The sequence below is a fragment of the Lacerta agilis genome, chromosome 5 (assembly GCF_009819535.1).
Source record: "Lacerta agilis isolate rLacAgi1 chromosome 5, rLacAgi1.pri, whole genome shotgun sequence".
Classification (NCBI taxonomy): Eukaryota; Metazoa; Chordata; class Lepidosauria; order Squamata; family Lacertidae; genus Lacerta; species Lacerta agilis.
The window spans coordinates 85,651,697-85,676,151 of NC_046316.1; the positions used below are offsets into that span (position 1 = coordinate 85,651,697).

At 43.7% G+C, this 24,455-nt stretch overlaps 1 protein-coding gene across 1 annotated transcript in view; it reads right to left on the reverse strand.

Annotated features, from left to right (window-relative positions):
- GNB4 (G protein subunit beta 4) overlaps positions 1-15,742 on the reverse strand; it is a 28,707-nt gene extending 12,965 nt beyond the window's left edge. The window contains exon 1 of the mRNA XM_033150695.1: positions 15,612-15,742. The gene's annotated coding sequence lies outside the window, so the exon portion shown is untranslated. The remainder of the gene's footprint in view (positions 1-15,611) is intronic.
- Between the last annotated feature and the right edge of the window lie 8,713 nt (positions 15,743-24,455).

Consider the following 24,455-nt stretch of genomic DNA (forward strand, 5'->3'; position numbering starts at 1 on the left):
AAATGGAGGAAACCAAGATAATTAAATTATTATTATTATTATTATTATTATTAATAATAATAATAATACCCCGCCCATATGGCTGGATTTCCCCAGCCACTATGGGCGGCTTCCAACAGAATGTTAAAATATAATAATCTATTAAACATTAAAAGCTTCCCTAAACAGGGCTGCTTTCAGGTGTCTCCTAAAAGTCTGGTAGTTGGTTTCCTCTTTGACATCTGGTGGGAGGGTGTTCCGCAGGGCGGGTGCCACTACCGAGAAGGCCCTCTGCCTGGTTCCCTATAACTTGGCTTCTTGTAGCGAGGGAACCGCCAGAAGGCCCTCGGCGCTGGACCTCAGTGTCCGGGCAGAACGATGGGGGTGGAGACGCTCCATTCTGCATTTTCTGCCATCATGTGCAGTTGTAGAATATAAACATCCTCTGTTTAACAGGGATCGCCCTGTCAATGGTGGCTTACACATATAGTACGTAACATACAAATATGAATGAAAAACATCCATTTACAGAACTTTAACTCTATCGGTAATAAAAATTCAAATTTTCACACCATTATCTCACTACAATGGTGTCTAGTCTGGTGCTTCTGAGAAGACCATGAGCAGGGATGAAGGCAAGAGCTCTTTCCTGCAGTCATAAGATGGTTGTGAACATTAGTTAAGGAGCATGTGAACATGGGGGTTCCTTTTGGTCATCCTTATTGACAATGACAGGCCCATCCTTCATGAATGTGTCAATCCCTTTTTAAAAGGCATCATCACACCTTGCAACAACCAAGCTACATATGCAATTATGTATTGCGTATTATTATATTTCGCCTGCCGTTAAGTGTATATGAGAAAGGAAGAAAACATTTGTCTGTATCCAGTTTCTCCATAACAATGTATAATTTTAGGAACCCAATCAAGTCCTCCCTTAATTGTCCTATCTTTTGGACTTAACCCTGCTTTTAAAAATCTGTTTAGTTTCAGCAAGACACTATTACTCTAATTTCAAATTAAAATGGGGCAGGGGGAAGCAACTTAGGTCACATTTAAAAAATATTCTTAAAGATGTTTTTTATCCTCCCCAAACTCAAAATGACCAAACTGTCCAAAGAAAGTGGTTGAATGTTTCACCAAAAGGTAGGCATATTAAAGCACAGACAAAAATCAGGCTTAAATCAGCTTGCATTTACACACACACACACACACACACACACACACACACACAAAATACATACCCTAAAATGGCATGGGGTATTCAAAGCAAACTACAGCGGTACCTTGGTTCTCAAGCTTAATCCATTCCGGGAGTCCATTCGACTCCTGAAACCATTCAAAAACCAAGACACAGCTTCCAATTGGCTGCAGGAGCTTCCTGCACTCAATTGGAAGCCGTGGAAGCCGCGCTGAATGTTCAGCTTCCGAAAAACATTCGGGAGCCGATTTGTTCGACAACTAAGCCATTCTCTTAACAGTCACACATGATGCAAACCACCACCAGCAGCATGAACAAGTAAAAAGAAATGTATATAGCTGCTGAAGTACCACACACCTCATTTTCAGTATGATCCTAATGTTAATTAGACTATTTTGTAATTAATACAAGGTACAGATACTTCACTATAGAGGTTGTTTACTACAAGTTGTGGTTGCTCCTGCGGTTTCCTATCAGTATCAGAATTCTAAACAAGCATTCCTACACAGTTGAAGTGTTAAAGAAATCTTTTATTGTTTCACAAGTCCTTTTGTTTCTTCAAAAAGTAAGCACAGGAAACAGGCCTAGGTATGTCCTTGATCTTCTAAGGTTGAAAACACTGTGCACATTTTCAAAAGGGTTCTGCAGCAACGTGTGGAATAGCAGATCTACTACAAAAGCACAGAAGACTTTTAACTCAGGGGTCCCCAAACTAAGGCCAAGGGGCCGGGTGTGGCCCAATCCCCTTCTAAATCCGGCCCACGGACGGTCCGGGAATCAGCGTGTTTTTACATGAGTAGAATGTGTCCTTTTATTTAAAATGCATCTCTGGATTATTTGTGGGGCATAGGAATTCGTTCATATATTTTTTTCAAAATATAGTCCAGCCCCCCACAAGGTCTGAGGGACAGTGGACCAGCCCATGGCTGAAAAAGTTCGCTGACCCCTGCTTTAACTCATCATAGTATAACAACCAAGAATCAGTGGAGGACCAGATTCTTTCACCCAATTCTACGTCCCACCCACTGCATCCTGGGACAACACAGCCCATGGTGCTTGAAAGGCTCCCACAACCCTCTAAAGAGGCTGCCAGGGAAAAGAGCCACTGCAGAAGCTTGCTTTCTGCTCACATACGATACAGCCAAGATCCAAGAGGTTGAGAAAGTAGAAATCGGAATGCTCAAGAATCTAAAACGTGACTTGCAGTAATAACTACAAGATCATCAGCTGTAGATTCCTGCTGTGTGGTGCCCAACACAAACACTCTGCCATTTTGACTTGAAATCTGGACACAGTGTTCCCCAATCTCTTAAGTGTGTGATAGGCTCTCTTACCAAACACTTATCTTCCGTGTGACTTGGGCAAAACAACATTCTTGGGCAACTTGATGGGCAGGAATTTATTCAACAGTACGAGGCTCACAGCTGAAAAGGGAGAAGTGTGCACTTTTGGTGTTATAGACATTTTGTAAAAAGTATCAGCTTCACTGCTGATGCCCCTCAAAGCTTTCCTCAGCCAGCACAGCTCTGGCACTTAAAGAGCACATTAAGACAGCTTGCATCATCATGCAGCTGTGACATTTAGTGCACAGCTGTAACATCTCAGAGAGCACAAAGAGGGATATAGAACCCTTGCCTTTTGATACACCATTGATCATCCAAAAAGTAATTAACAGTCATTGCTCTCGGTGCTAACACTTTATTTGATATATCTTCCCAAAATGCAACCCTGGTTGACTTCAAACTGGACTGCTTATTTTTTAAAGAACCCTTTCAGTGAGAAGATACAACTTTATAATCACTGTACATCATTATCTTTATAATTAGATTTCTTGCCCACCCTTCCAACATATGCTCCCATTACAACAATTTGAATATAGAATATCAAAAGGAGTTAAAACAATTTACTGATACTGATTATTCCTCGGGATTTACTCCTGAAGTTGAGTCCCATCTGCCCCTTATTTCCCTCTACAGCACATGAAGCAACCACCTTCTTGACCATTGGACCCACTATTGGTCTCATCTGCTCAATCCACCGGAGCCTGCCTTCACACGTAGGGGAAGTCCCTAACTCATTGAGGGTTTCAGATACCCATCATCTACCCTCACCTGAGTCAGCTGGCCAGTCAAAGCCGTTTCCTGGGTTGTGGCCGCTGTCACATGCTGACAGCATCCAGGAGTCACAGGTGAGAGCTGAGTGCAGGTTGGGGACCAAAGGTGGACAAACTACCCGAGAAGGAACATGACATGTCCCCAACCAGAGGTTCTACCCTTCCACTAACAACCCATAGAGTATATTGTAGAATTCAATGAAACTGAATTAACGTGACACCTACACAGACTCTAATGATGGGTTTATATACTATCCAGGTTCCTCTTAACCAGGATTTGCAAAATAGCTTTGATGTTAAGACTGGGACCACAGGTAGTGGTGATGCAGACATAATGTTAAATGAATAGGAGAAGGGAAATTGTGCAGAAGTGGGAAAAAGTGCAAGCCTAACCAATGAAGACATTACACCTGCAATGGGCCAATAATTTATGCTACCAAACGAAAACAAAAAATCAAATTGTGATCTGTTCTGGAAAATGGTCTTTTCAGACTGGTTTTTCAGACTATGTTTTAGCAGATATAAGCAAAAGATTAACATTTACAAAGGGCTCTGAACTGGAAGAGACAGCTTACCCATTTAGAGATCAACCGACCCAGACCCTGCAATCATCATCCGAGGCCCTTCCTCTTGAGCCTCCTCCATGAAAGGTCCGGAGGGCAGCAGCACAAGAACGGGTCTTTTCTGCAGCAGCTCCCCGTTTGTCGAATGCTCTCCCCGGGGAGGCCTTCCTGGTGCCTTCATTACATATCTTTAGATGGCAGGCAGAAATGTTTCTCAATAACTAGGCCATTGGCTGATTAAACATTCTACGCCCTTTCAGTTGTGTTTGTGGGAAGGGGCTTATTAGTTTGTTGGTTTGATTTTATTATTACAAGCATCCCCCCCCCTCCCTTACCTGAGATTGACACATACGCGACTGCATATACTTGAGGTGCCAGGAAATAAATAAATAATTCAATTCAATTCAAACCTGAAATGGCGGGGGGGGGGAAGCTGGAAAATCCTCGTGGCTCACAAGGAGACCCTCCCCAGAGCCTGAAGAGGACACCAGAGAGTTAAAACTCCAGAAAGAAAGGTTTAAAAATGACTCTAAAGACTTGGAAATGGTGCATAGGAGTTCTTGCTGCTGCCGCGCTACCTCCTCAACAGCTGTTGGGCAGGAAACTGTATTGCAGTAGCCCCCCCACCCCCCAACTTATGTGCATTTCCTGCCTAAGTGAGGAGTCGCCTGTATTATGTGTGTTCTCTTTTTGTATTTTTATGTTGTGAACCACCCTGTGATCTTTGGATGGAGGGCAGTATACAAATCATCTTCATCATCGAAACTCAAGAAGACAAGTGGATGCTATGTATCTTTCTATTTCCAGGTCTGTAAGTCATCTTCAAGTGAATCACGGTTAAAACATGACAAGGAAAAAAAATCTTACTGGTATAAACAGCAACATGACTCAAAAGTTCTCCCAAGGCAGCTGAAGATAACAATAAACTATCTAGTCAAGAGTTTGAACCCAACAGATTTTGTCACAAACACATATGCTATCTATGGGCCGAGGGCAGACACCAAGTCTGATAAACCTTCACAGTGCTGAATCATAACCACAATGTTGTTGGATGGGAAAGAGGCATGGTATCGAATGGTACCACGACATCGGGGACGTATAAATGTTCAGACGCAGCACTTTGTATAAAGTGGCTGCAGGAGCTTCAGAAGTTTGCTCCCTTAATGACATTTCATATAGCAAACCTGTCCAGAAATCGAGAGGAGTTTCAAAGGTTGTTTGTGTTATGGCATGGAAGTCCAGTATCAAAAGGAACAAAGTAAAAAATAAAAAATGTCTACTTGACATGCTGAAGTCTTTACGCACACCTAAAGCAGAATCCCAGACTTTATATTAGTAAACCCTAAAACAGTCTTATGATAGGTCAGTATTGTCGCCATATTACAGCAGTGGCAAGTGTCTTATATCCATTCTGTTTACCTGCCGTGTGAAATAAATAATCATGTTGAATTACTCAGTGGTAGTCTTGGTAGTTCTGTTGGTAGTTCTATTTTTGCTAGGAGTCATGTCTAGGGCTTGCAGCCATAATCCACAATGTACATGTGACTGTTGGGCATGGAAGCCAAATCCATGGTTCACTTTAACAGTCATGAGACTTAAATTGAATTAGCAAGTTTTTGGCTAAGGCAGGCATCCCCAACCTCGGCCCTCCAGATATTTTGAGACTACAATTCCCATCATCCCTGACCACTGGTCCTGCTAGCTAGGGATCATGAGAGTTGTAGGCCAAAAACATCTGGAGGGCCAAGGTTGAGGAAGCCTGCCTTAGCCAAAGACTTGCTAGTTCAATTTAAGTCTCATGACTGTTAAAGTGAACCATGGATTTGGCCTCCATGCCCAACAGTCACATGTACATTGTGGATTATGGCTGCAAGCCCTAGACATGACTCCTAGCAAAAACTGAACTACCAAGACTACCACTGAGTAATTCAACATGATTATTTATTTCACACGGCAGGTAAACAGAATGGATATAAGATACTTGCCACTGAAGTCACAGAGCAAAACTTCCATTCCTTTACATGGGACAGAACTGCATCAAAACTTATTTATCTACTTCAAAGGCTTCATTCTTTAGGAGGGGAAAGCAATCTGCTTCCTTTCGACAATACTCTGCAGGTTACTTTTTGTTCTGGTTCTACAAGGGCTGCCTCTAATCAAGATCACTCGATCGTCCAAAGTAGTATAGGAATAAAGAATCTTTAAGTGAATTTTAAACATGGGAGAGTGAAAAATGCACTTCGCTTCCACAGACTGCCAAACTGATCATCCCCCAGATACTCAAGCAATCATCTGATTGAATGTCTTGCAGGTGCTGTAGGTGAAATATACAATAGGTAGATAAAATACAGTACAGGTGTTAATTTGCAATACAGTGGTACCTCTGGTTATGAACTTAATTCGTTCCGGAGGTCCGTTCTTAAGCTGAAATCACACTTATCCTGAGGCACACTTTCGCTAATGGGGTTTCCTGCTGCTGTATGTGCACCTCTGGCGCACGATTTCCGTTCGCTTCCTGGGGCAAAGTTTGCAACCAGGAGCAGCTACTTCTGGGTTAGCGGAGCTCATAACCTGAAGCGTTCATAACCAGAGGTGCCACTGTAAAGCACAGACATGCAGTACATTTTGACTAACAACACTTCCTCTATTATGGCTTCTTCAAACAGCAATGCTCATTTTTCAAGGCTCAACTTAGTCTTAAAAGTGCATGAAGTCCAAACAACTGAAAAAAAATAAAAAGCTCCAGAGAGATAAAACTACACTGCTGTCCTGGCCTTAGAACACTCCAACAGCAGAAACTCCAAACAAAGCAAGATTCTCTTCCATGGAAAAGCACCTAAGATCAAGCTGTTCAAATGTGTACACTCGCACGTGTATATCAACAAGTACTGCCACCATCAAGCTTCCTTTCAATTTAACTGGCACAATTCCAACTAAAATTAATCTAAGTAGACTAGGGCTTTTCTTATACAGTATTCTTATTTTCTAACCCTGTAAACAGGCCATTATAGTTAACCCTCATATTATTATTGTTGTTGTTGAGGAGGAAAGATACATGGATTGCTTCTTTTTTTAAAAAAACCAAGTTCATAACAAAGACATGCTGTGAACCAGACGTTTTCTAATACACAGCTGTCTCTTGAGCCACAAAGCTACACTGAAAATCATATTGGCATATGATAACCATGCATTTTCACAAGCATACTTTTTTACAAACGTACTTACCGGTAATACTTGGCACCTTCGTAATAAAAACATGAGACCATATGTCACTTTAGATGCCATTCAGAAACAATTTCAGCTCCTTTAAAATGAATTGGCAACAGCACCTAAGCTTTCCCCCAGCTCTGCCAATTACATTATCCCATACTAATTTAAGTAACCCATACATTGTTTCATAGCATCCCTTACTGGAGACCGGTTCCATTATTTGAATATTCATTAATCTCTTTTCTTCTCTCATTTTCAGTCCATTCCTATTGATAAATTGAGCCCTGCTGTACCATAAACTGATTGGCAGGTAGCCACGGCAGAGCTACTGTACATAAATCTTCCCAATGAACCATGATTGCAGCAAACACTAGAGATTTTTGCACCATTCCACAGTATCTAATGGAGCGCTGTGACGAGCAGATGTTCCTTTTGTTATGCCTCTTTTGAAACTAGAGGGACACTGCAGGAGCTTGTCTGGACACAGCAGGTCTGGCAAGAGGTTGAGCGTGGCAACCAGCTGAAGCCAAATATGTAACATGGGCTTATGAAGTGTGAGATAGATCTGGGAAGAAGAAGGGGGAGACCACATGTAATTAAAAACAACCTGTATAAGAAAATATGTACCTTCACCGCAGAAAATATTTGCCAACTCAACTGATTTAAGCGGAATCAGTTTAAAGGAGTGGAAGTTTAGACAAGTATAATTAGACTATGGCCAATTCCCATTTCATTCATTAAACCCCATTTCAAAGCAACCATATTAAGGCAACTCACTGTGATCATGTGATTCCTACAACGTTCCAACAGAGAACACCAGAACATATGGCTCCTTAAAGCATGGTTATTATTTTTTATGTAGAACCTTATAGCAAGTAACAGCACAAGAAGAGCCTACAAGGAGGGGACTGGTACAGGAGCTGAAATGGTCTGATTTCAAGGCAAAGGGCAGAGAAGCCCCTTGTTGATTTCAGGAGCAAAGCCCTGCTAAAGAAACCAACAACAGACTCCTCCAGACTTTGCACTGAGATTAGTCTACCTCTTCGCTGATTGTCCTCTTTGAAAGTTGAGCACTAAGTCAGGACACTGTAAGCGTGGAGGGCAGGGAGAGGAAAGAGGACAGAGCTGTGTTGCTTATTACAGGCAGTAACTATTCAGTAGGCGCCTCTGACAATTGTGCAGCCTTGTTATAGCACTAAAACTGCATTTTGCTAGCAACAATATTATAGTTCTGGAAAAACAGTGGGATAACCCTGAAACTAAAGTGCTGATCTGAAAGATGTCTGGATCTTGTACAATAAATGAGCAACAACTATACAGCTTGTTGTGTAGTCTAGAAATGTTAAGGTATGCCCACAAAAAGATTTTAAAAAATAGTTACTAATCATGCCTTCCATGCAACAAGTCAAAATAAAACAAGCCAATCAGTAGTATACAGAGGTCACAGGAAAAGGAAACCCTATCATTCTCACGAACAATGCAAAATAATGTTTCCAAGGACTACATCTCTACCCAGTGTTTCAATAACAACAGAAAAGGAAAATCTCACAACCTGCAGCTGGTAAATTACTATGTTTTAGACAGTGGCACCTTTCTCTTCCATAAGGGGACGCGGGTGGCGCTGTGGTCTAAACCACTGAGCCTCTTCGGCTTGCCAATCAGAAGGCCGGCAGTTCAAATCTGGATGATGGTGTGAGCTCCTGTTGCTCTGTCTCATCTTCTGCCAACCTAGCAGTTCAAAAGCATACCGGTGCAAGTACTGTAGATAAATAGGTACCGCTGCGCTCTGGAACTCATCACGGTCATCCATGCACCATGCTGGCCACATGACCCAGAAAGCTGTCTGTGGACCAACGCCGGATCCCTTGGCCTGGAAAGCAAGATGAGCGCCGCACCCCATAGTCACCTTTGGCTGGACTTAACAGTCCAGGGGCCCTTCACCTTTAACCTCTCCTCCATAATCTGATGAGGGAAAGAAGTCTCAGTCCACAAACTGCACACTTCCTTAAAGCTATCGACAATAGCATATCATGGACAAAGGGTCCCAAATCCATGAACTCAGGATTAGGCACCAGATACCATGCACCACCAGATACCATGCACCACCATCATCCCACTGAGTGTAGAGATAACTACAAATCCTCTGCATAAGCAAGGCTCATCCTACCTGTTCTGACAGTATGTGTTAGCTTAAAGTCAGATAACTCACATCCACCGCTCTCCTTAAAACATGTGCTATTCTGTTCATATTCAATATGGTTCACATTCCCCTACCTATCCCCAGTTCTGAACCATTCTTCACTTCCCAATTCCTGCTCCTGTATTCCTTTGATTCCCTAGCTATATCCTCAGCTTCACTCAACCCTATCTTTAGATCTCCCTTGAGTCGTCTCAACCCAGTATGACTGTTCTACTCTTTCCTCCTCCTAGTTTTCCATGACTATGTCCTTGTCCTTTTCCTTTGGCTGTCGTCCCAGGACTCATCAATACACCCCTCAGTTGCAAAGCATGTTTTCCACTAAGGTCCTAGTCCTATAAAGAGAAAGAGGTTTATCCCTAAACAGGGGGATTTCCACTAAGATATAAGCAGAAAAGATAAAATACCGGTTGTTTCATCTAAGAGAAAGGAGACCTTATTTGTACAGTATATGGTACTCCCAGATCACTCACTGTACCAAGAAGGACTCCTTTCTCTTAGATCAAGTATCTTAAGCCTTTTCAGACCCAGGACACACTTTTAACCCCAAAATGAATTTGGGGACCCATTTCTTAATCTTTTACAACGTATTTGCATGGTGGTTGTGCTTCTGTTGGACCCCCCTGCGATCAGCCCATGACCCATTAGCGGGTTCCAACCCACCAGTTGAAGAACAGTGTCTTAGATTAAATTACTTGTATTTAAGGCTTCTGGTGGGTTCTCCCTAAATTCTGAATATAGCAGTTGGTTACCTGGAACACCAGGTGATGGTGGCTGTTGCAGTGCATGGCTGCATGCCTATAACGTTGAGGTTTCTGCCTTTTTGTGTGTCTTCTTCTTTTCTTGTTTGTGACACTCAGTTGTCCTTTTTTATCCCTGCTTTAATTTGCAAGATGAATTTAAAATGTTTTGTTAGCTACCTTTAAAGAACTAATAGATCAACATTTTAACTTTAAAAAAGTTGAAGTCAAGCAGACACGTGTCCTGATTAATGCCTACATAAGACAGAAACACACAGAGAGACACCCTGGGGCAAATAAGCTAAGCCAAGTTTTCTTAAGGAAGGGCAATATTAGTAAATATTTTGTACCAATATTTACTGATAAACAACAATCTGTAGCTTCAGAAAGCCTTCACACAAACATTGCTCTGCTGTGACTCACCATGGATGCGACAAATGTTAGCAAGTCTAGGATTGTTGTTCTCTGCATGTACCATCAGTGCAGCATTACAAATATATATTCAGTCCCCAGCTTTAAAATGCAGACCTGTGTCTGCATATTTAACCACATTGTCATTTTTAACCCCCAAACAAAAAAAAATTCAGTAAGCCATGACAGCACTTAAGCATCAAACATAAAGGATGCTAAAACCATGAGTAAATCACAGGGAAATCACAGGGAAGTGATTGCCCTTGCCTTACCACAAGGTAAAAATGACATGTCTTTAAAATGGCACTCAAGTCACAAATCCCACATATCTTAAAATATTAGCTTAGAAAACAGATAAATATACGAAGCAGAACTTTGCTCCAAATCAAGATATCTTTTCACCTTTACTTTTTACATACAAATAGATGGAAATAAATGGAAACTTCTTCAAAGACCTTAGCCACAGGATCAAAATTCCAAAAAAAGGACAGGCACGGTGGAGAATCTACTTTGCATGGCTCAACAGGTATAGCTACTAACAATTATAATTTTGCTAAATGCTTCATTTAGACTAAAATCTATACTATTGGCAACTCCCCACATAATCTGAATTCTCAAAGTGCTCCAAGTCACTAAGGTCAACTTCACACATGCTGCACTGAGATAATTCCCAAGAACAGGGAAAATACGTGTATTTGGGATCCATATGAAGACTCACTACTGGGTGTAAAATTGACAAGTGGCTACTTGCAGTTTTGAGACTTTCAGTTTCTGAGCACCTACTGATCTCACACATGTGCACATCATTGCAAGCCGAGATTCACATTAAGGTTCCAACGTGATATGCGGACAGTATTGCTCATCATCAGTGATGTCAGGGGTTACTATTCACTAGGTTCAACATTTAGTCAGCCACATTCCAAGTAACACTCTGAATTCCCGTAACATATTGTCCCTGACCCCACCTCTCTCTGTCTTTCTCTATGTAACACATACAGGAATGCACGCAGACACACAAACACACCCTAGGATAAGCATCTCTTACAGCAAAGTGAAATTAATGGGGCTTTGATTCCACAATGGGGAATAAAGATAAACCTCTAACAAATACCCAACAGGTGTAGCAGAACTAGATTTATTCTAGTTCAGCTCCCCTTGGCTAGGTCAGTGTTTAGAGAAGGATTCTTATTGCCAATCTGGTGGCTACACTAAATCCAGTGCTTTGCATAATTACCAGCAAGGTGCAGTTTCCCATTTCTTAAGTCCAACGGAACATGCGAAGAAATCCAGATATATGTGTGCAAAGCCAACATTTTCAAGCCCTGACTATTGCTGCTCTCAGAACCTGGTGCAGAACAGCTTCCTCTCTTCGAAGGGTTGACAGGTAGTCACTGTAGACTATTCTTACAAGCGAAACTAACAATGAGATTTTTACAACACGATTTTAAAAAAAATGCTACGGCCATCAGAGGTCAGATAAATTTGTTTAGAAAAGGGGAAGCGGATCCAGGCTGTTAGTTGGCCTTTTCTCCTCCTCAGTATATTCTGAACTACTAGTAGGATGGTTCTGTACTTAAAAGTTTTATCCTCATATTCTTCACTATCAAGTTTTATACAAGTCACCAAATCTGGGTGAAACTGATCCTTTATTTTCTGCCCAGCTGATCAGTGCAATATATATCACTCACAATTAGTATTATCAGATATTATTATTTCTTTATTAAATTTCCATACCACCCTTCATTCAGTTATCAGAAACCATGCATGTAAAGAGACGATTTACCTCTAATTCACACCAAGTTCATGAACTTAAATGTGAGCGACTTTTCCTATGGCAGGAATAGCTAACCATTTCCCAACAGTTAATCCTTTTCAAACTGTGACACTAACGATGCAGCATGGATAGCTAAACTGATGCCAAAAGTGATCTAAGCAGTAAGGTTTTGTGGCAGTCCAGGAAAGCATCAAGAGACTGTGGGCCGTACTGCACAATAATGGATTCTTGCTTGCCAGCTCTCCTGAATTGCCAGCTCACTTGACTGGAGGAAATAAACTACCCCAAGCAAAGGGAAAACACACCCATTCAGTACCGGGGTAGTGGGGGTGGGAATAAGGAAAGGAATCATACGTAGTTTCATTCATGCATGGACTATCTAATATTATGAACCAGGCTCGCTTAAGCAAAGTACTGGCTTCCCAAAGAAATTAGCTACTACAACACTGAAATTTCAAAACCGATGTAAGCACTAGAAATTTTGTACAATTTGTACTATTGCCCCAAATAATGGCTTTGGATGATTTATAAAACCATGTGTTAGTCGTAACTCATCATTTGCTACCCAGCATATACTCTTCAATCTATTAAGCGCAATACCAAGCCATTACTAAATGTGTATACCAATTTCCCTCCTAACCCACCAGAGATCATGCGATTTTGTGAGACACCATATCCAGGATTTGATATGTCAACACCCCATGCCTGTCCATTCCTCATGTTGAGTAATATCCTTTATGCCACATCAGCCAGTTTTACCATAAGTAAAAGGCAGCTTGCAATTGCCAACAATTACACCTTTTTATTATTTTTGTATTTATTAGTCTCTTTTCCACCCCCCAAAAAAATAAATCCCAAAGTAGCATATAAAATTTAATAGTAAAAACAAGTTTAAAACAAGCTAAAATACAGATGTAACATATACAGTGGTACCTTGGTTCTAGAACTTAATCTGTTCCGAGAGTCCGTTCGACTCCCCAAACCATTTGAAAATCAAGGCGCGGCTTCCGATTGGCTGCAAGAGCTTCCTGCACTCAACTGAGAGCCACGCTGGACATTCAGCTTTCGAAAAAAAATCGCAAACTGGAACACTCACTTCCGGGTTTGCGGCGTTCGGAAGACAATTTGTTCGGGAGCCAAGCCATTAGAGTACCAAGGTACCATTGTATATAAAAACCGATCCAATTCAACCTTTGCATCACAGATAGTGAGGGTGCCAGACACACCTCCCTGGGGACAACATTCTATAAATGGGGAGCCACCACTGTGAAGGCCTGTTCTTGTGTTGCCACCCTTCTACCAGAGAGGACACAGGGAGAAGGGCCTCTGATGAAAAGCACAGGGTCCGGGTTGGTTCACATGACCTGACTTTCAACACCTTTTCTGCCTAGTAATCAGATGTCCTGTTTTGCACGACCATCAACATATAAAACAAGTCTTGTGAGAGATGTGTATTCTCTCTCTCTCTTTTGCTACACCTACTAATCTCAGGGTCATGGGTTTGAGCCCCACATCAGGCAAAAGATTCCTGTATTGCAGGGGGTTGAACTAGATGTCCCTTGTGGTCCCCTCCAACTCCACAATTCTATATATATATATATATATATATATATATATATATATATATATATACACACACATATTTAATGATCAGGTGAAAATTGCTTTTCTGCCTCCCACTAACATATGATGTACTTTTAATACACAAGTGTCATATAACGGGCTTCCCTGCTTTTTACAGTGATATGAGAAAACCAGAAGTTTTGACCAAGATAATCCCATTAGCCTTTTTAACATCAACGCTTCCACTCGTCTTTTTCTCCATCTATCATCCAAGGATGCATGCTTAATATCCTTTAGCTATCTTTTGAAACCCACCCTATCCACAGGTAACAAGTCTATAAACACTGGACGAGAACATGGGAATCAAGACAGCAGTTATCCCAGACAGAATCGGAGCACAATCCTGTGGATGAGGCATTGAAAGTGATTAAAGAATAGTAAAGCAGGCTATTTTCTTTTCTTTTTTAACCCATCCTTTCCATATACACCCACACATGATTATGAATATAATGAAGGTTCTAACCCATTCTTTAAAATAAATAAAAAAAAGTTGGTAAGGCATCCAACAATAGAATAAAAACAAAATGCTCTCAAAGAACACAATGTCTCAAAGCTGGGGGGTGGGGCGGGGCAGACTATTAACCTGTTCTGTATCAATGACATGATATTTTATTTACAGATAGGTAGCTGTGTTGGTCTGCCATAGTCAAAACAAAATTAAAAAATAATTCCAGTAGCACCTTAGAGACCAACTAAGTTTGTTCTTGTTATGAGCTTTCGTGTGCATGCACACTTCTTCAGATACAAGTTGTCTTATAGCAACCAACAGCATAAGGCTGACCAACAACTCTTCCAGGACCATCGGGTCAACAGTCGCTCTCAGACCAACTACATCGTACAAAGATAACCATAAAAGTGAATCCAGATCATTTGGAAGGCAGAATAGTTGCCTAGCACCAACATCCTAACCGTTACGTACATTTTACTCAAGATGTAAACCCCACTGCATTCAATGAGGCTTACGAAGCGTTTATTGATACCCCACCCTTTACACCTCACAACCACTCCGTAAAGGTTAAAGCAAGAAAGACAAGCTTCGCCGCTGAATAGCAACCTGAACTGCTCCAAGGCACATTAGCCACTAATATTTCCACACAGGCACTTCAGGGGCTGCAGAGCCCAGGTTCCATAGGACTGAATGGGTTCAACTTCTGAGCAAACAGGGTGGGGCTTCAAGGCATGTAATGTGTGCATGCTAGCGGGAAAGGACTGGGAAGCTGTAATAATAATGGAACGGCTCGGCTGGTAAGAGCTCTCAGGGTTGTGGGTTCGAGCCCCACGATGGGCAGAAGATTCCTGCCTCGCAGGGGGTTGGGCTAGATCAGGCTTCCTCAACCTCGGCCCTCCAGATGTTTCTGGCCCACAACTCCCATGATCCCTAGCTAGCAGAACCAGTGGTCATGGATGATGGGAATTGTAGTCTCAAAACATCTGGAGGGCCGAGCTTGAGGAAGCCTGGACTAGATAAACCTCACAAGTCTATGAGCCCGTGTCGCCCTCCAGGCATTGCTGGGCGGCCCCAGGGGGTGATGGGAGTTGTAGTCCAGCAGTACTTGGAGGGCAGGTAACACAGGTTTCCCAATGCCCCCCCATCAGCCCTCAAGCATCCAGGGGGCTCCCTCTCGCCACAGCTTCTCCCATAGAGGCGTGTCGGGTGGGGGGTCTCCTTCCTTCTCCCCTACCCACCTCCAACCCCAGACGCCAATCACTGAAAAGGGCGGGAAAGAGGCGGGGGGGGGGGTGTAGCCCTCGCAGAGAAAACCCCGAAGCCGCGGAGGCAGACGGCCGCCGCACACCCACCTTCTTCTTTCCCCCGAGCGGGCGGAAGGAGACGGCGAAGGGACAAGAGAGCCGGGCCGGGCCAGTCTGGGCCTCGCGCTCCCAACGCCGAAAGCTTGAGCGGGACCGAGGGCGAGAGAAGGGGCGTGGCCAACGCGCTCCCGTCAGCCGCTCGCTCTTCCCCGGCCCCTTCGGACGGCGAGGCAGCCAATCAGGGCGCCGCCCGCGGCTATAAGTTTTCCAGGAGGCCACGCCCCGTTTCCTCCCTCCCTCCCCTCTCCCGCTTTTTTCTTCCCCAATGTCTCGTCACTGCGATGCCCCTGTGGTAACCGCCCAAGTTTCCTTGTTCCGTTATCGGGAGGGCTTCCCTTCCTCCACCACCACCCCCATCACAGTTCTAAATGGACCAGCCCACGCGCTGGCTTGAGCCGGGCAAGGAATGGAAAAGGAGCGGGCAACTTCGGGGAAGAGGGGTGCGCCCTCTCCCTGCTGCAGACCCCAGCTAACTCACACCCTTACACTCGACTGTGGAAGCTTTTTTTATTAACTAGGTAGTCAGCCTCATTCATCTCCCCGGGGCTTGCTTCTGATTAAACATGCAACAGTTCCAGCGGATTTTTTTAAAAAAATGTATTGCGTCCAACAACCCTGTGAGGTAGTGCCGCGTTTAGCTGTAAGCCGCCTGGAGCCCCCAGCAGTGGGAAAGGCATGTTATAGTAACAACAACAACAACAAAGGTTAGGTGAGGGGCAGTGACTGCCCCCCCCAATGTCTCTCCCCCCCAGCATTTTCATGGCCAAGTGGGGATATGAACCCTGGTCTCCCCAATTCCTAGTCCCTACACTAACAAGTACACCATCTGTATGCTGCGTTTTCCACACTGGTGAGCCCAACCTAAAGGCACACCATATGCACGGTTTGCAAGAAGGGTGATTAAGAAAAGCCTGGCTGTACCAGACTGAAGCAAAGGTCTTTTTAGTCCAGTGTTCAGTTCCCCCATTGTGGCTGACTAGATGCCCATAGGATGGCAGGGCCAACCCAGCCATTAGGCAAAGTGAGGTTACCACTTCGGGCAGCGGGATCTACAGGGGCAGCAGATCCCAGTGTAGATCTTTATTCTCCCCTTGTTCCGGATGTAGATCTTCATTCACCCCCTTCTTCCTTGGCAGGGGATGGGTGACATTTTGTGGTTCGCCTCAGGGGCTAAAATGTCTTGGGCTAGTCCCACAGGATGGAAATAGCCCTTTCCTGTGACTGCTTCCCTCATTCCCACCATTGGTATAGGGTCAGCAAGCTTTTTCAGCAGGGGGCCAGTCCACTGTCCCTCAGACCTTGTGGGGGGCCAGACTATATGGGGGGGGGTGAACGAATTCCTATGCCCCACAAATCACCCAGAGATGCATTTTAAATAAAAGCATACATTCTACTCATATAAAAACATGCTGATTCCCAAACTGTCCATGGGCTGGATTTAGAAGGCAAATGGACCGCATCCGGCCCCCAGGCCTTAGTTTGCCTACCCATGGTATACAGAGCTATGCAGCCTCAGAATTTGGTTCTATGCCTCCTTCCTTACGGAAGAGTAAGTGTCACTTAAGTTGCTGGGTCTTACTTCTGATAACAGCTACGTCATTTGCAGCACAATACTATATGTTCAATGGGGATTCCTCCCAATGCTGTTGACCTCCCCCCATGGGTGCAGCCAGGTCTTTTGTTGGGGGGGGGGAGGCAGAACCAACGTGATTGCTCAGTTAAGTATTCCTATTGTTTGACTTGATCTGGAGGGGCAGCTGCCCCCCCTGCCCCCCTTGACTACACTCATGCCTCCCCCCCCCATTTATCTGGCAGCAAACACATATACAGTTTTAAATATAGGTACTATAACAATTGCTATCATAGAAAAGGAATTCCCTCCCCATGTGGGAGAGAAATAGAAAGGCATCTGTTAAGATGATGTTTGCCAAGGTCCATTTATCTCTCAATAAATTCCCTGGATACCTTACAGGGGGGAAAATATTTAAAAGACGGCATACTAATTAAAACCAACAATAAGAGAGAGCAAAAAAACCCAAAAAACCTTCATTACAACAAAGTCAGCATAAAACAATATACAGCCCAGACTTAAAGCGCAATAAAAAAAGCCCAAGTGAATAAAAATATCTTCTGGCGCCAAAAACACTGTAAAGAAAGCAGCAGGCAAGCCTCTCTGGGAAGACTATTCAATAGTCCAGGTGCCACTACAGAAAAGACCCCGTCTATAATGGCCACTCAATGTTCTTCTTTTTCTTTATAACCTTTTTAATATGCAAAGATACTTTGTTTCATACATTTTGTCAACTAAAGCTTACATAATTAACTGAGATTTATTTCTCTATGTTCCCCCGTACCCAGGAGTATGGCTGTAAACTCTTATTTGGGAATAAGCCACATTAAATTTAATAGGTTTTACTACTTATGAGCAGGTACAGGTATTTATTTCAGTACCTATGAAGCTGCCTTACAGAGATTAACCCTCCCTAGCACGCAACATATAAAAAAAATTATTCAATTATTCAAAATGTCAGTTACAAACCATAAAACCACCATATACAAAACATCTAAAAATATTTCTTTTTCTTGTAAGCAAACATACATAGGGCTGGACTCCTATGTACTTGAAGTAAGCCTTCCTGAAATGAAATGGGTCTTACTTCTGAGTAAGCAAAACTAGGATTGGGTTCTGTATGGCATTTCAGCAGCATGTAAAATGTGGTCTTTGTGTTGTGGATCTCTGAGTGCAGAGGTGTTCAAGGAAGCCTACACAAGTACAACACTGTGCACATAGTTTCCGCACAATATGCACAGAGGTGTACCAATGGGTGTCCCACTTTGCAGAGATCTGCACTCAGTGCGTAGAGGTAGAGACTAGGGATGACGCAATGTCCAACATGGAGGATGGAGCCAGTAAGAGCAGCAATAAGCATGTGCCCTAAGCCTGGAGCTACACATTAACAGGGTTGTAAGACCAAGCTGATGTTGAGTTATGCAGAGCCCTCAACAGCTAGGCAGAAAGTCAGTTACAATCAACTACAGAGAAAACAATTATTTAATCAAAAATCATTTACAGTGTAACGCAGCACGTTTGCATGGAAAAAAGTTCCACTCTATTCAGGGGAATGCAGTCCCAGAAAGCACACATATAGCTGACAAATATTGTCTGTGTGTTTTCCAAATAATGGCTAGTGTTGGAAAAGACTTGAGATACCCAGCTTCAAATCCACACCAAACCTTAGTTTATCCTCCTCCAAAGGGCTGTTGTGAGCATAAAGAGAGGGTTCATGGATCAAATGCTAGGCTCCTTAAAGGAAGAGCAGAATGAATGTAATATATAATAATTATGTAATGGAAATAATAGAATAGCTAATAGAAGGTTAAATCGCCAGAACTTCAAAGTAGTGTTAAAAAAAAATCACAGCTAGGAGGAGGATTTTTATCAGGACTATAGCACATAAACTGCAATCCCACTCCTGATTCCCTGCTCCCCGCCCCTTGCAAAAAGCCACTATTTACACGTTTGTAAAGATGAAAGCAGCTGCAAGTTCCGCATTTTAACACCACATGCAGTTTAGTCCCAATGTATGCAATATGTGAACATGGAGAATGTTCATCCAAAGCACAGGGTTGCGTTTTCTATAGGAACTTTATAAGACAAAGAAAAGACAAGGAGGAAGATTTGCAAAATTATTTTTAAAGGGCTTCATGAGTGATTTGCAGCAGGGAATTACTCAGCTTCTAACGAAGTAACAGAGCGAATAAATATTTCCTCGCTAGAAAAAAAGGAGGCATTATTATCTCCTGAAACAAGCAGGTTAACCCCCCTATGTGAAATGTGTTTTGATGTCCCACAACAACTGCCTAACAACACAAGAATTGCCTCCTAAGGCCTTGATCCCGTGTTCAAAGAAGCCCAACGCTATGCACATACACTATATATGCCACAGCAACAAATCCAGCAGATGTCCTCTCGCCTTTCCTATACCTGTACAGTGCAAAAGACCATGCAACGTTGTTGTTTTTTTAAAGAGGAAATTTTTCAACAAAGATTTTAATAATTCCACCTCGCTTGCATTCTGTACTCACAGGAGCCAATATGGTGGAAACTGTCTTTATCATGCTAGGAGTGACATGAGGTACTCGCACAACAGGGCACGTCTGCGGCAAGGTACCTAGTTTGGTTGTAGTTTGGAGAACGGCACCATATTGTCTACGCATATCTCTGCATTTATTTATTTATTTGGGTCTCCAGCATCTACAGGCAACAAGTCTCATCTTCTTACTAGACGCAGTGTGCAAACTTCATCCCTCTTCTTTGAAGGCTACGCACTGACATTTAAATTAAAACACACCAAGAACATTTTCGTACCTGTGCTGGGTTTTTAAAAACTCTTGCAGCAGGGAATGGGGGAAATCTACAGCAAAAGAGGATTTCCAGGTATAATTTTCACTGGAAACTAGGACAGGGTTCTCAACCCCATCCGTGCCAATAAATGGAAGAGATGCAACATTAGCTTACCTGAGACAAATGTCCCAATTCTAAAGCATCACTTTGAACTAAGCCCCTTTCCATGTAAGTACTGTACTCGCTTCCCACGCCGTGGTCACAATCCACAGCCTTGCACTGCATTCTAGCACCGCCACATCCATTGCACCTACCTAACGGGTTGCTGGCTCTGTTGGTGCCTATCAAAGATAGGACGACGAAAGAGGAACCAAATAAGACGGTGGTCACCCACTTGCAGACCTGACCCAGCCAAGATACCCGTTTGCAACAGCCCTTACGTGCGGCACCCGTTGGCGCATGAAGACCACATCCAGCAAAGGGAACCGGTTGCCTTGAAGAAACCTGCAAAGATTGCCTTTTGCTGGGGTTTGGGTTCTTCAGCGTTTAAAGATACAAGCGTAACAGGGTTTGAGATATGGGCATTGCCGCACAACAGCCTAGTAGTTCATCCGAGGCATAAAAAGTAGCGTGTTTATCAACGCAACATTAGCAAGATACAGTGGAGGATATGTCAAAGGGTCCAAGTGAACAGTGGCATTAATGGTCATTATTATTATTATTATTACTTTGATGCCTTTTGCCAGCTAAAAAGCTACACTTGACAATTGTCTGGAGAATCAGGGCATGGATTCTAACCACTTGTTGTAACAGGACACAGTGGCAAAAGGGAGGCAATAAGCTCGTGTGAATGAATGAGCCGCCTACTGTATTATCATCATCATCATCATCATTACAATATGACATGCAAATTTGGCTGTGAATTTAAAGCCCCCTTCCCATTTTTAACCAGGAAATAATATCGGGGGGGGGGGTAGTGAGAAGACACCAACAACATACAGTCTGGCCACAACCATTCATTGCGGCAGTGTGCCACTGTCACGCCCACATTTGTCCTCTGATCCGCCCCTGGGATTTCCGCGAAACCCGGGAGGTTGCAGAGAAAGTCCCGGGGTGGGAGGGAAATCATGGCTAACTGGGTGTGCCTTTAAAAAGCCGCCGCCGCGGCCGCCACCTCCTTGAGTAACGAAGGCGCTTTTTTTGCGCATTTGCAGTCAAAGAAGTCGCGCATCGCATGCATGCATGCATACATGCTAACAAAAATAAAAACGCGGGCTGGATCGATATTCGCATTATTAATGCAGGGGGTTCCCCGTGGGGTGGGGGTAGATAGAGGGGGAAACACGACACACACGGAATTGTCTTTCTTTACAAATGGGCGTCGCCACACTTTTTTTGCAGCAACAGCCTGAGCAATGCCTGAACCTTTTGTTAGCTAGGGAACGGTTGCGAATAGCCGCTTGCCCCTTAATCCGGAGTGCACCCGCACTTCGGGTTCCCAGCCCCCGACTCCCGATGCAATGCACGCGATTATTTCAGGCGACCCTGAGCAGCTGCTTTTTTTGCAGCCAGAGCAGCAGCAGCAGCAGCCCCTGCGATCAACCGCGGTTCCAGCATCAATCAATCAATCAATACAATTATCGACAAGAGGATCTACTCACAAGGCTCGGCGAATTTTCCCCCCCTGCGCGTCGCCGTCTGCGCCTCTGCTGCGGTTTTTCTTCTTCTTTTCTGCTTTTGTTTTTTCCGCTTTCCCTTTCCTTTCCGTTTAAGGCTCCACTCTGAATGTCACAAAATAAATGCGTCCATTGTGCCTTTCAACCACCCCGAAGCCTCGCTTGAACTGGAGCCGTTCCTCTCCCACTTCCCCCTTTCCTCGTGTGCTCGTCCAACGTGATGGACAGTTGCTATGGTTTCGCATCTCTGACGTCAACGACATTAAAGAGAAAGAGCTTTCCTTTGCTGCCTGGGATAACTCCCACCAAGGAGCACAAAAAAAGAGAGTCAGACAGAAAGAGGATTTCTTGTGCAGCCGAGCCTGGCAGGGCGGAGTCCAGGCACCTCCCATTTCTTCCCACTGAGGCAGCTATCACTCAGTAATTGCTGCAGAGATATTAGAATTATTAAGCCTTGCCAGGGATGCTTACATACTGGGCTGGCACTACTATTAGGGAAACTGAGGCAGCCGGCTCAGGCGGCAAGGTGCTGGGGGGCAGGCAGCAAAGCGGTGGGTGATGTTGGCCCGCCCTGTGCCCCATAAGACAGCCCGCCACCCTCTGCGGGGGTCGGTGTGGGGCAGCGTCTCAACCCCCATATTGAACTTAAGAGTCAAGAGCCAGTCTGGTCAGCTTCTGAATGTGGAAAGGTTGTTGAAGGCAGGGAGGGGGGGGGAATAATCATCTCCTTTGTCTCAGACAAGGAAAATGCCTTGGGCGCACAAATATTAACATGCAATAAAGTTTGTTTTTCAATATACATCGTATTGTGTTCAGAAGTGGTTCTATCTTAGTGTTATCTTATTATTTAATTTTGTATATATAATTACATACTGAGTGACATTGGCAGCGGTGTGATTTTTTTTTTTATTGCCCTGCAGCAAAACAAACAAACAAAGTGAATTAATTGATCCCCATGTAATTTACTGTCAGTTGATTGATGTCTGAATAGTTTTTTTTTTAATAGCTTCATCACTAACTGAGTGAATTCAGTTTTCAGGATATGGAAACTAAATACTGTACATCATATTGCCCAAAGATGACAGAGCAGTATAGAAATAAGAACAATTATAAAATACTTGGCAAACAAAAATCCAAGTTGATGCAAAATGCCGACCCATAGGACAAGCCTCTGCCCCAGAGGGCTAACACAATCAAAATGGGGAGGGGGGTGAGGAACAGAATCCAGCCAGCTGTCTGGATCCTGACCTCCCTTAAACCTCACAAGCTATTTTGACAGCTAGGTGAAGCCACCCATTCGCCCAATTCCTGGTGTCACCTTCCTCCCAGGACAGTTATCTTTCTACACTGATGCTGAAATCCAGCATTGCCAGAACTCTGCAAATGCAGCTTTCTCCTGTGTGGGGATAGCCAGCAGATGGGACGACCAGTAATCCCGGAGTTCCTGCTCCCACTGCGTCGTGAAAGGGTCCGCTGGCTATGATCTGAAGGTAGTTGTCGTGAGTTCTGAAGGTTACTGAAGGTTTCCGAAGGTTTTCTGCAGGTATCTGAAGGTTCCGGAGATTCCGGAGGTCTCCGGATAGAAAGATAGGCTAAGCTAGGTAGCGGCCAAAACTTAGAAGGCCAAATAAAAGCTTTTGAAATAAAAGAAATAAAAACTAAGAGACTGCAGTCAATGGTGAAGAAGCTCTCAACTGCTCTGTGCGGCTGGTTTTGCTTTCGGTTTCTCTCTGGCTTGTCTCGCACTGATGTTCTCTCTGGCTTGTCTCGCGTGTTCTCCACACACACTACAGAGAGCGGAGGCTATTTATTAAGGAATCAAACATCGTCACAACATTTACAAGAACCAATCACAACCTTGTCTCTAAGCCTGTTTCTGGGCGGGAAACTATCAACTGACCGTTACATTGGCTAAATTGGCGCGCTTTGCCCAAACGCGGAGGGATCCATGGAGCAAACTCTCTGCTGGATCCTTTGCCCTTCCTTCCTAGCGCGGAAGGTTACTTTAAAATAAACATAAACAAACAGGTGCAGGAGCACCTTAAAAACATATTCCCACACTCCTGATTGAAGTGCAGAGTGTTTGAGGACCAGGACATTTGCAGGGAAACCAAAATGCTTTTTTACAAAGCTATTGTACTGGTGCACATAGAGCTACAGTACTACCAACCTGACTGTACGCTTGTGAAACATGGACCACTTATAAACACCATCTCCAACTCCTCGAAAGATTCCATCAATGGTGTCTCCGAAAATTTTTACACATCGCTTGTGAAGACAGGCAAACTAATGCCAGCGTACTAGAAGAAACAAAAATCACCAGTGTCGAAGCAATGATTATTGAACATCAACTTCGTTGGACTGGTCATGTTGTACGGAAGCCTGATTATCATCTTCCAAAGCAATTACTCTATTCCAAACGTAAAAATGGAAAGTGTAATGCTGGTGGTCAACAAAAGAGGTTTCTCAAGGCAAATCTTTAAAAAATGTAGTATAAACACCGACAATTGGGAAACACTGGCCTGCGAGCATTTCTATTGGAGAACAGCCTTTACCAAAGGTGTCATGGACTCTGAAGACTCTTGAACTCGGAACGAAAGGGAGAAACATCCCAGGAGGAAGGCTTTTTGGCAAACCCTCACCATGATCAACTCCCGCCTGGAAATCTATGTCCCCACTGTGAAAGGACGTGTGGATCCAGAAGTGGCCTCCACAGTCAACTACGGACACACGGTTAAGACCGCTTTCATGGAAGACAATCTTATTTGGCTACGAGTGTTCACCAAAGAAGAAGAAGAGAATCAGGTGAAG